Genomic DNA, 11,042 nt, shown 5'->3' with positions numbered 1-11,042 from the left:
GACTCCAGCTCTGAGATCCTGGCTGACTGACAGGAGGTTTCTGGGGTTTTGTTTATCTTCTATAAATGTTACAATGTTTCCAACTGAAGCTCAGAGGCCGGCAAGGCAGGCGGGGAACGTTGGAGTCCTCTGTCACTGAAGGAAGCAAGCCTCCCTGTTCGCATCAGCTGCCTGGCTGCCGGCCGCCATCTTGGCTGACAGTTAATTTGCATATCTCCCTGATTAGCCAATGGGAAGGGTAGCGGTCGTACGCCAATTACCATGTTTCTCTTTTATTAGTGTAGATTAGAGAGAGTGGAAGGGGGAGTGAGAGAGAGAAACATCAATGTGAGAGAGAAACATCAATTGGTTGCCTCCTGTACACATCTTGACTAGGATCAAACCCACAACCGAAGTATGTGCCCTGACCAGAAATTGAACCTGCAACCTTTTGGTGTATGGGATGATGCTTCAACCAACTAAGCTACCCAGCCAGGGATTAACTGTAATTTTAAACTATTTACATTCAGGTCTGAGCTATATGCAATGGAAAATATGTAGAGATGACTGAGTCTATTAATAGTTAACCTTGAAAAGGAAAAGAATGGTGGAATTATTTCCTTTTCCTGAACATATTTGAGGTAGATAATCTTCATCAAATACATTCTTTAAAGAATAAAAATGACTCTTAAAATGAGATTACTAAAGCACTTCCAATGTCCTTTTATCATTTCCTTTAGATCAAGCATGTCAAACTCATGGCCTGAGGGCCACATGCGGCCCACAACGAAAATTTTTGAGGACCAGCCAATATAACAGTATGTAAGAAATGTTTTAATAAAAATTTTGTAACTTAATTTTTACAATATCCTGTTAAACGTAATTATTAATAACGAACTACAATGTTTGCTAATGACTGATTACTATAATCGTGTTGCATTCATTTCCCTGACGCACCTTACATGCAGAAGCACCATTTCTCTCCACTAATACTAGCAGTGAATATTCTAGCAGCTGATTGCCGAGTCATTAGTCTTGTACTGACTTGTTTAGTGTGCGCAACAGGAAATATTTCGCTTTTGGAGAACAAGAAAAATAGGTTTATTTGCATTATGGTTATTAATTTGTGTAGTTATTCAGTGTAAGTTAATGTTCAAAAACATTAATTTTTATTAAAATGTTCTATTATTTTATGTTAACGATAACTCATTTATTTCAGCCCTTTGTATTCAGCATGTCTCTATTGAAAGAAAACTACGTTTCTATGAAAATTGAAGCTTTTTTTTTGTGGCCCACATAAACTTAAACCTTGTTTATTTGGCCCATGTTAGCTTTTGAGTTTGACATGCTTGCTTTAGATGGTCTGAATGAAAATGTTACACATGGGTAGAATATCTATCTATCTACCTATCTATCTATCTATCTATCTATCCATTTATCCACCTATCATCATCTAACTGAATCATACCCTAAAAAGGTCCAAGTACTCTGGGACTTTTCTTTCAAAGGAGAGCAGTCATTCTAGCATAACTAGAGAGATTGCATTTCAGGTAAGGCAGCAATTAGCAAATATTTTCTGTAAAATGCCAAGTAGTAAATATTTTAGGCTTTGCAAGCCACACAGTCTCTGTCACTGCTACTCAACTGTGCTGTTTCAGTATGAAAGCATCTGTAGACAATATGTAAATGAATCACTAAGACCATGTTGAATAAAGCTTTATTTACAAACACAAGCAGCAGCCCTGATTTGATCCATGGGCTATAGTTTACTGACTCCTGGTCAGAAATGTTCTGTACTTTCTAAAAAGGTTAGATTTTCTAATTGATGTTAGATGTTTCTGACATTTATGAAGCTGGTTCTCTCTAAAGAGTTTGGAGTTTTACTTTCTCCTTGATTTTTGGTGGGAACAATTACCACGACCTCATATAACATTGACTGATTACGTCTTTTGTCATCAGCACTAATGAAGCTATAAATCTTAGTTGTGTTGGCACATTTAGGTAGATCACAGGCCTGCATTGGTTTCCCAGAGAGAAGCTGCCTCATTAAAAGCACTGGTAGAAAGGCTGCAGTGGGCTAAAGAGGGTTTGTAAGCCTTTCTTACTAAATCAGCCTTTAATGAAACTTTAGTTGTGTGTATTTGCTTAATTTTTCTCTTCATAGGTAGATGGAATTTAATTTTCTTACTTCAAAAGATTCGTACTGTAAGACTCCGGGTAGCATCAATCATTTTATTTAATGTTTTCAAACTACCTAGGAGGGATTGTTTTCTAAAATGTTGTCATCAGCAAGTAGAGTGAAAAATAAGAAGCAACCCTGTGCATCTGGCAGAAGCCCATAAAGAGACCGAATTAAACGATGCAGGTAGAAGCAGGCCTGCCCGCTGAATTAAGATAGTGTCACACATGTGAACCGTGGGATATAGAGGCTTCTCTAAGTAAAGGAATTATCTACAGCATTTGTTTATGTGACAAATGTTTTTGAACTAGACTTTAGACTCACTTGTTGTGGGGGTGGGGAGTATCATAGTCTGCCCTTGAATCATGTCCTTCTGGTGGGTGGGGTGGGGAGGAAGGAGGGAACAGAGGGCAGTGTCTCTTCCTTGGTTGGTTCTATTGTAGTCCTTGAGCTGCTGGTCCCTGCTTTTTATTTGGACTAACATTGACTAACCTGTGGTGAATCCTGTGTGGAAAAACATCCAAATTCTAGTTCCCCATGAAGAACTTGCATATATTCTATTACATCTTCCAACTCCCCACTTAGCTTCTGCCCTGGGCAGTCCACTCTAGAGTGTCTTGTGCCTGGGGACCCCATCAAGGGTTGCAGGGCCTCCACTTGACCCATGGCAAACTCACACATTCTTGATTTTTTTCAAGTAGTTTGTAGACTATTTCACTGCCAGCCAGTTTTAGCCCAGCTGTCTCACTCCAACTGTATTTTCCTCTTGTTCAAATAAGCCCAGTGGGCAAAATCCATAAGACCTCTGTGTAAGCAGATATCCACCATGGAATGAGATGTCAGTCTCCCCTTCATATAGGCATCTTCAGTTCTCTGAGTGATTCTTTTATAGTCTCTCCCTCACTGTGTTGTGATAGGTACCAACCCATCCCTGTGGGTAAAGAAGGAAAATACTTCACCAAGAACTACTGATGCCTCCTGGGCAACAAGGAAGTCCCACTCAACATCATGTTTCAGAATCTTGGACTAGGTTAATGGTAGTGATAAAGCATAGAAATGGATAGATTAGAAATATTTAGGAGATCACATTTATAGGGCGTGGTGAGTAGATTGTTAGATTAGGTATAGGGAGTAAAGGAGAAAGAGAAGAGAGAGAACACCAGAGTAGGATCAGGTTGAATCATGTACCACAGATTCAGTGTTTGATATGTTGAGTTCTAGATGATGGTGCAGACATCCAGGCAGAAATGTCACATTGGCAATTAGTTACATGTACTCCAGGAGCCAGGTCTTGAAACACATACAAATTTGAGAGTCATGTGAATGCAATTTTCTAGGGATACAGTCTGGGATGGAAAGATGAGGGTGTCTAGGATGATCTTTGAGGAATTCTAACAGTAAATGGTTGGGTGAATAGAAATAAGCATTCCAAGGGAGACTGAGAAGCAGCAGCCATAGAGGTAAAAGGAAAACCAGGAGGTGGTTTCCGGGGTGGACAAGATGCGTAAGACAGAATGGTAGGATAAGAACTAAGTGGCAGAAGGGTCATTTGAGATGATTCTGTTTATATCGCTCCTGTCTATGATGAGTACATTAACTAACTGGAAATGCAAATGGAAGCATAATGAAACTCCTGTGGATCTATTTGAAAGGTTCATGTTGTTAAATAAAAATTTATTTCAGCAATTTGCTTCCCATGTGTGTTATAATCATTTCCAGAGAGGCTTCATTTATCATAAAGACACTGCTCTATGTATCACAAGGAAAACATTATAAACGAGGAGTCATCCCATAAAGGAATATAATTTCATTCTTTATAGATTTTAAAAAGTGTGTGTGTGTGTGTGTGTGTGTGTGTGTGTGTGTGTGTGAGAGAGAGAGAGAGAGAGAGAGAGAGAGAGAGAAATTCATTTTCTAAAGCCAAAGTTATCATTTGTTATTTCTTCTAAGATTTCTTGCACTATTGTTTATGCTGTGTGCTGGGTTAATTAACAAATATCAGGAAAATATTTAAATAACCGCCTGAATTGTATAAAGCTTATTATAAAGAGAATGTTCGGCAGCTGTTTTCTATTTCTCCCGATAAAAACAAGAACACAGCTTCATCTTAAGCCATAGAAACTTGGGTAACAACAAAATAGAGTTGTTTCCTAGAACAGAATGAACAATGGTGGGTTCCTGCAGGACAGAATAAAACGTGGCTTAAATGAATCATGATTTGGGCATATTCTGGGGCATACTCTTCGCTTCCCTGGCCGTGGGCATTGCTACAAGTGAGATTTGCATTTGGAATGCACACGATTCTTAACTGCTCTCTAACTTAAGCATCTTGTTCACCCTGAAGATGGCAAAGCTTCTACAAGTTGATGCCAATGTACTTTTAAACCTTATCTCCCACCACTCCCCTATTTCAACCCTCTATTTCAGTAAAACCGCAACCTCCAAATATAGCCTTTGTTCCCCTGGTTCAGACTCTTCTCTAAATCTCCAGGATATCTGGCTCAGATGTGACTTCTGCTGAGGAACCTTTGAGACCAACCCCATAAAATGTAATCTCGCCTTCTTCCTGATTCTTTTTAACCTTTCTTGAAATATCACTTATTTATAATTTATTCATTCAATAAATATTTATTGGGTGTCTACTATGTCAGATTTTATATTTGTGATAGGTGCTGGGGACAAAGTAGTTCTTAATTTTCTGGGGTTTGCGTTTTTGTGGCATTGTAGTGGTTGAGACCATATATTTGGGGACCAGTTTTCCTTGGTTTGCATCCTGGCTATGTTCGTTTCTAGCTGTGTCATCTTGTTGAAATTTTTATATTTCTGTGCTTAAGTGTCATCATCTGAAAACTGGAGATAAATCACAACTACCGAAAGAAATAGTGTTGGTTTCAGTGTGTGGGCCACCCCAGAGGCATGTCCTCACCTTGCTTTCTAGTGGGAGCTGTCCTTGTAACAGCTCGTCTTCTTCCCCTGGGCCGGGGCCCAGGCTGCTGCCACTACTGCAGACCCGGAGCCTGCAGAGTGGCTGCCCTGGCCTAATTGTAGATGGGATGGACTTTTCAGAGACACAGTAGTTAGTGCCTTTTTTTTTTGCCTCTCTAAATCCTTTTTGATTTCTTATGAGCACCCAGCTTCTCACAAAGCTATGGCCAGGTATATATCCCAGTCCCCAGTATATGTTCCACCTTCCCCTGCTTCATTGCCCTCTTCTTACCTTCCTGCCTCCCTGGATCACCCACCTAGGACAGGGCTAGCTTATATGCTTTGTGGTAAAGCTCTGTTTTTTAGGAGACTTGGGCTAAGACACCACTTCATTGGCCTATTGTGAGAATTAAGTGCAAAGTTCTCAGAGAGTACCTGACGTAGAGTAGGTAACAAATGCTGGCTATCATTGTGGGCAAAAGTATATAAGAGAAGGATCTAGGTTGAACTAAGGGGGATTATTTAAAGATTCTCAGAAAAAATGCTGTCTGAGCCAAGACCTGAATGCTGAGTAGCCAAGTGTAGGATTTGATAGTTAATTACATTTGTGAGTATACCAAACAGTAGGATCATTACATTTGAAAGCCTGAGGATAAGAAAGAGCATAGATATGAGGAATTGGAGGCATTAATACAGTGGTTCTCAACCTTCTGGCCCTTTAAATACAGTTCCTCATGTTGTGACCCAACCATAAAATTGTTTTTGTTGCTACTTCATAACTGTAATGCTGCTACTGTTGTGAATCGTAATATAAATATCTGATATGCAGGATGGTCTTAGGCGACCCCTGTGAAAGGGTCTTTCGACCGCCAAAGGAGTCGAGACCCACAAGTTGAGAACCGCTGCATTAATAGTTAAAACTTTTATCTGTCATATTTAGTTGCAGCTACTTGTATATTTGCATTTAGCAGAGACAATAAAGTTTATCAAATATTTCACTTTCTTTCCTCTACCTCCCAGTCCTCTTGCAGTTCTGGATATTGAAATCAAGAAAGTGACATGTCACTGCTGTAAAGTCTATATTCTTCTTCTACTGCAGTGACTAGAGATTACATGTTTCAGATGGATGGGATACAACATGGTAGAGCTGCTATCACTCAGTTCCCTAAGTGGAACAGAGGCTCCAGCTAACCTGCCTGTACTGAGAGCAAGAAACAATCCTTTGTTGAGTTAAGCCCAGCAGAATTATAGGACTGCTTTGTTATTGCAGCTTAACTTAGCTCATCCTTACTAATACAATGATTAAGCTTCCCGACTACAATATTACCTTCTGGGTCAGGGTGTATGGATAAGGCAAGCATGCAGGAGCTAGGGTGCAGGATTGAAGGAGGCAGTCATTCTTAGCTTTGTACAAGTGAATGATATTATGACCAAAGCAGAGTGAATGGGAGAAGAGTGATGGGAGATGAGATCTGAGAGGTTGAGGCTTCAAAGGCCATCAGTGATCTTTGGATTTGTAGTGGAATTATAGTTAACTCCTATTTTCTATAAAAAATGAAGGCAAGGTCATTTCAAGATAAAAACCAAAACCAGAGGAATTTATTTAGACACAGAAAACTTGCTTTTACTATTTAGAACAAATTTTACTCCAACAAAGTTCTTCTTTGAGAAGAAAATTGCCTTCTACTTCTACTTTCTCAAAATCCTCCCTGGAGTTTCCACATTGTCCGTAATAATATAACACTGTCTCACAACTTCATGGAAACTTCCTTGTGAGTGAAATTCATGCTTACAGAAGAATCCCTCTCTCAGGTTCAGAGTCATTCCTTGAGGGAGGAGAAAAAAGAATTTAGCTTATGCCTGCATTCATGAATAATATTCTCCTGTTAAGCCAGACTCATTATTTGATTCCAACTCTCTATCTTTCTCACTGTTGTTTAATTTGAAACCTGCTGTGTGTGTATGGTGGGACGGTAGTGGTCAGAATACAAATGTTAATATGAGAAAGTATGTCTTTTCTCCTTGGTAATAAGACTTATCTGAAAATGACCAGAACAAATCCAGGATATCATATTGTGGCTTGGAAACCGACAAATGCTGAACTGGCCATGTGTTTCTTTGAGCTTTAGCTATAAGGGGCACATATTTGCAATCTGGAATAATTGGTTTTGTGACAGTAGCAGCAATATACTAACTATGTACTTTTCAGCCTAGCTATAGAAATTAGCTTTTGGGAGAAGTACAAGTTTTTCTAAGAAGCTATTAATTGAATTAAAGGTCAATGCATAACTCTCCCTGGTGGTTGGATATTTGAAAGATATTGCCAAAATACAAACAATGAGATGCATTCAGAGAAGAGTATATTGGATGTGCTCAATTCTTAGAAAAATAAATTTGGGATCATCTAATCTCACTACAGTTGGATACATATGTTTTTATAGATACGATGTTATTTTTAAAAATGTCAGCTGTGTGTCTCATAATAGTGAAAACATATGATAAGTTTTGGCAGCAGCCAAGGGAAGCTATGGTGATTTTAATGTCAATTTAAATACACAATTGCTGAGTGAACATTCAGCAATAATGGCCATGTACTAGAGTGAAAGCACCTGTGGCAGGGAGTCAGCGAGAATGATAGAAGAAAAAGCAGCAGGTGGAGAAGAAGGAGGTGGAAAGAACTCAGTTGTCTAAGTAGAAATGCAAAGAGAGTAATGATGGAGCATGGGGAGAATACAATGCACCCCATGTAGTAGCAACAGGAAGGATGTGATGCAGAGTCTGAGACATCACAGTTCAATGCAAAATGATTTGAGGAACTCTAGAGCCTATTCTACCCACCCCATTCGAAATCAGCGATTTTATTGGCCAGGTCAGGGTATTCCCAAGAGCGGTCCTTGGAAACACTGCCGTCTGCTGTCTGCTGTCTGCTGGATGTTTAAATGTTCCTCTTCAAACAAAAGGCAGGAGGGGAGGGCGGGGAGGCTGAGAATAAATTTGGAACACAATGACCTGTACAAAGTTAAATTGGTATCTTTACTTTTGGACTTTGCAAAGCCTTTCATGTGCTAATATGAATTTTGAATCTCAAAATTGTATGCATTTTTGCATACAAATACTATATGCAGCATCTCTCAAAATGATATGAACACAGATCTTGGTTCCCACCACCCCCTCCCCCATGCAATATGTCATAGGACAAGTGTTTGTGAAATATGCTTGGGAAATCCTGGCTTGGAGGCCTGAAATTTACCCATCAGCTAATTTTTCAATGGCGATAAGATATTCAGATTCCAAACTTCCTGTTAAAATAAATATAAAGATATTTCTGAAGGCCTTACAGAGTCAGCCCACTATCCGGTATATAACCACCGACTGTGAGCCAATAACAGGTGAGCTAGAGATGATGGAATGTGAGCATCTGAGGTTAGATGGGTGCATCTGAGACACTCCGCTGGGTGCAGGTAGGGTGAAAGAGTTGGAGGTGTTCCGATGCCAGCACGGGGGAGTTGGGGCAGCATGAACTTGCCAAGTAGCTAGGGAGAGGCTGAGGGGTGCACACGCTGGGAGGGAAATGAAAAAGGAAGGGAGACAGACTCTGACTTTGGGGCTAAGACCTAAGTTATTTAATTTTAAAAATAATATGCCCCTAAAAGTAAGTGAATTGCTATCTTATGTTTAATAAAATGGTGTTGTTTAAAAGTTATTGCTAGAAAACAGTGTGCTCTTTGTCAAGAATTTCAGAAAGGCCAAAGTTTGAGTAATGTCTAAAGAATGAGAAAGAAATGAATCCTTTGAGCCAAAAAAGTTCTCCTTAAAGTATCACTTTGAATCATAAAATAACATATACCTTCTTGTTGAAAAATCCAAAAGTATAAAAAATAAATAATAAAAAATCCATATCATCTATAATTTCTCAACCTAGAAATAACTACTCTAAGTATTTTGGCTTATTAGCTTCCAGTCTCTCATCCTCTTCCTCTCTGTTCTTGTCTCCTTCCTCACCCTCAATTGTGTAATTTTGACTCATATTAAATAATGAACATAAAAATTTAATAATGATGTTTGAATTTAAGCCAGGGATTGTTAAATCTGGTCTGCCACCTGTTTTTTTTTAAACCCAGGACCTAAGAATGTTTTTTACATTTTAAAATTGTTGAAAAGAATCAGAAGAATAACATTTCACAATATTTGAAAGTTATATGCATTGACATTTCAGTCCCTTAATAAAGTTTTATTGGAACCTAGCCATGTTCACTGACTTACTATTGTCTCTGCTGCTTTCCCACCACAATGACAGAGTAGTAGTTGTGTGTAAAGCGTAAAATATTTACTCTTCAAGCCTTTACAGAAAATGTGTGCTGACCTGTGAATTAACCAATCTATCATTTGGGGTCTCCTTTGGTTTTTATTCTTTTGCCTATTATATACATGATGTTTCATTGTTACCTTTGCACATACATCTTTGCCTACTTTTCTGATTATTCTAATTGGGTAGTTTCCTAAAAATAGAATTACTATATCAAAGCATCTGGATATTTTAAGGCTCCTGATGCATAATGTCAAATTTCTTTCCAGAAAGCTCTCAAACTAAATTCTACTTCCAAAGAAAGCATATGGGAGCTACAAAGATTTTCTTTTTTGGCGATATAATCTCTAGACCGCCCTACCTTAAACTACTTTAAAATTAATAATAAAACAGTGTTAATCAAGTCCTACCTTGCTGGTAATGAGAATTTGCTGGAGGAGTGCCACATGCTTTATAATTTTTCTCTTTCTTTTTAATACAGCCCTGAATCTATGCAGCTTCTGCTCTCCACACATCCTGTTATGAGACCTCGTAGAACTTGCTTACTCCTCAGTCATTATAAATAGGAATGTTTAATAAAGAAAAGTCTTGCTATATGACAGGGATATAAGATTCATCAGAGTCTGCACCTGATTCTGTGCAATTCTGAGAGTGGGGCTCCTTTGACTGTCTGCATGAATTTACTTGTATTTTGAATGATTGATGTTAGAGTGAACATTACACCTTCTAACTGAACCTGCCCACACTCATTACTCCTCCAGCTGAAGAATAGATTTGCCTCCTGAACAGAGAAGCATTGTTAGCTTCACTCCCACGTGGCACTAAAAAGGATAGAGCTGTGCCCATGAAACGGACTGAGTAACACTTGTGTTAATGTTGTTTGGTTGGAGCAGTGGGAGAATTGGTAATTAGGCTTTAAAATCTTGAGTCTAGATTTTACCCCTCCTTAATATGAAATCTATTTATATTGTAGAGGGTACAGTTTGAATCTCTTTCTGTTTGGAGCTTTACTTTTGACACCGCACAAAAGTTATGCTGGGTCCTGATTCTGAATATTTGCTTGTCAGGTTTTCAAAAATCTAATTTGACACTGATTTTCATTTATTTAATTTTTTAAATTAAATTTATTGGGGTGATACTCATTAATAAAATTATATAGATTTAAAGTGTACAATTCTGTGACACATCATTTGAATATTGCATTGTGTGCCCACCACCCAAATCAAATCAACTTCCATCATCCTATATTTGATCCCCTGTACCGTTTACTACCCTCTCACCCCCTTTCCTCTGGTAACCACCATATAATTGTCTATGTCTATGAGTTTTTATTTGTTTATTTTGCTTGTTGTTCATTTGTGCTTTCAGTTTTATATTCCACATAAGAGTGAAATCATATGGTTCTTGACTCTTTTTGTCAGACTTACTTCACTTAGCATGATATTCTCAAGGTCTATCCATGTTGTCACAAATGGCAGTATTTCATCTTTTCGTATGGCTGTGTAGTATTCCATTGTATGTGTGTACCATGTCTTCTTTATCCAATTATCTATCAAAGGGCACTTTGGTTGTTTCCATGTCTTCACCACTGTGAATAATGCTGCAGTGAACATAGGGGTGCATATATCTTAGCGAATACATGTTTTCAAAAAT

Source organism: Myotis brandtii, unplaced genomic scaffold, assembly GCF_000412655.1.
Source record: "Myotis brandtii unplaced genomic scaffold, ASM41265v1 scaffold176, whole genome shotgun sequence".
Lineage (NCBI taxonomy): Eukaryota > Metazoa > Chordata > Mammalia > Chiroptera > Vespertilionidae > Myotis > Myotis brandtii.
This window is presented reverse-complemented; position numbering follows the sequence as displayed.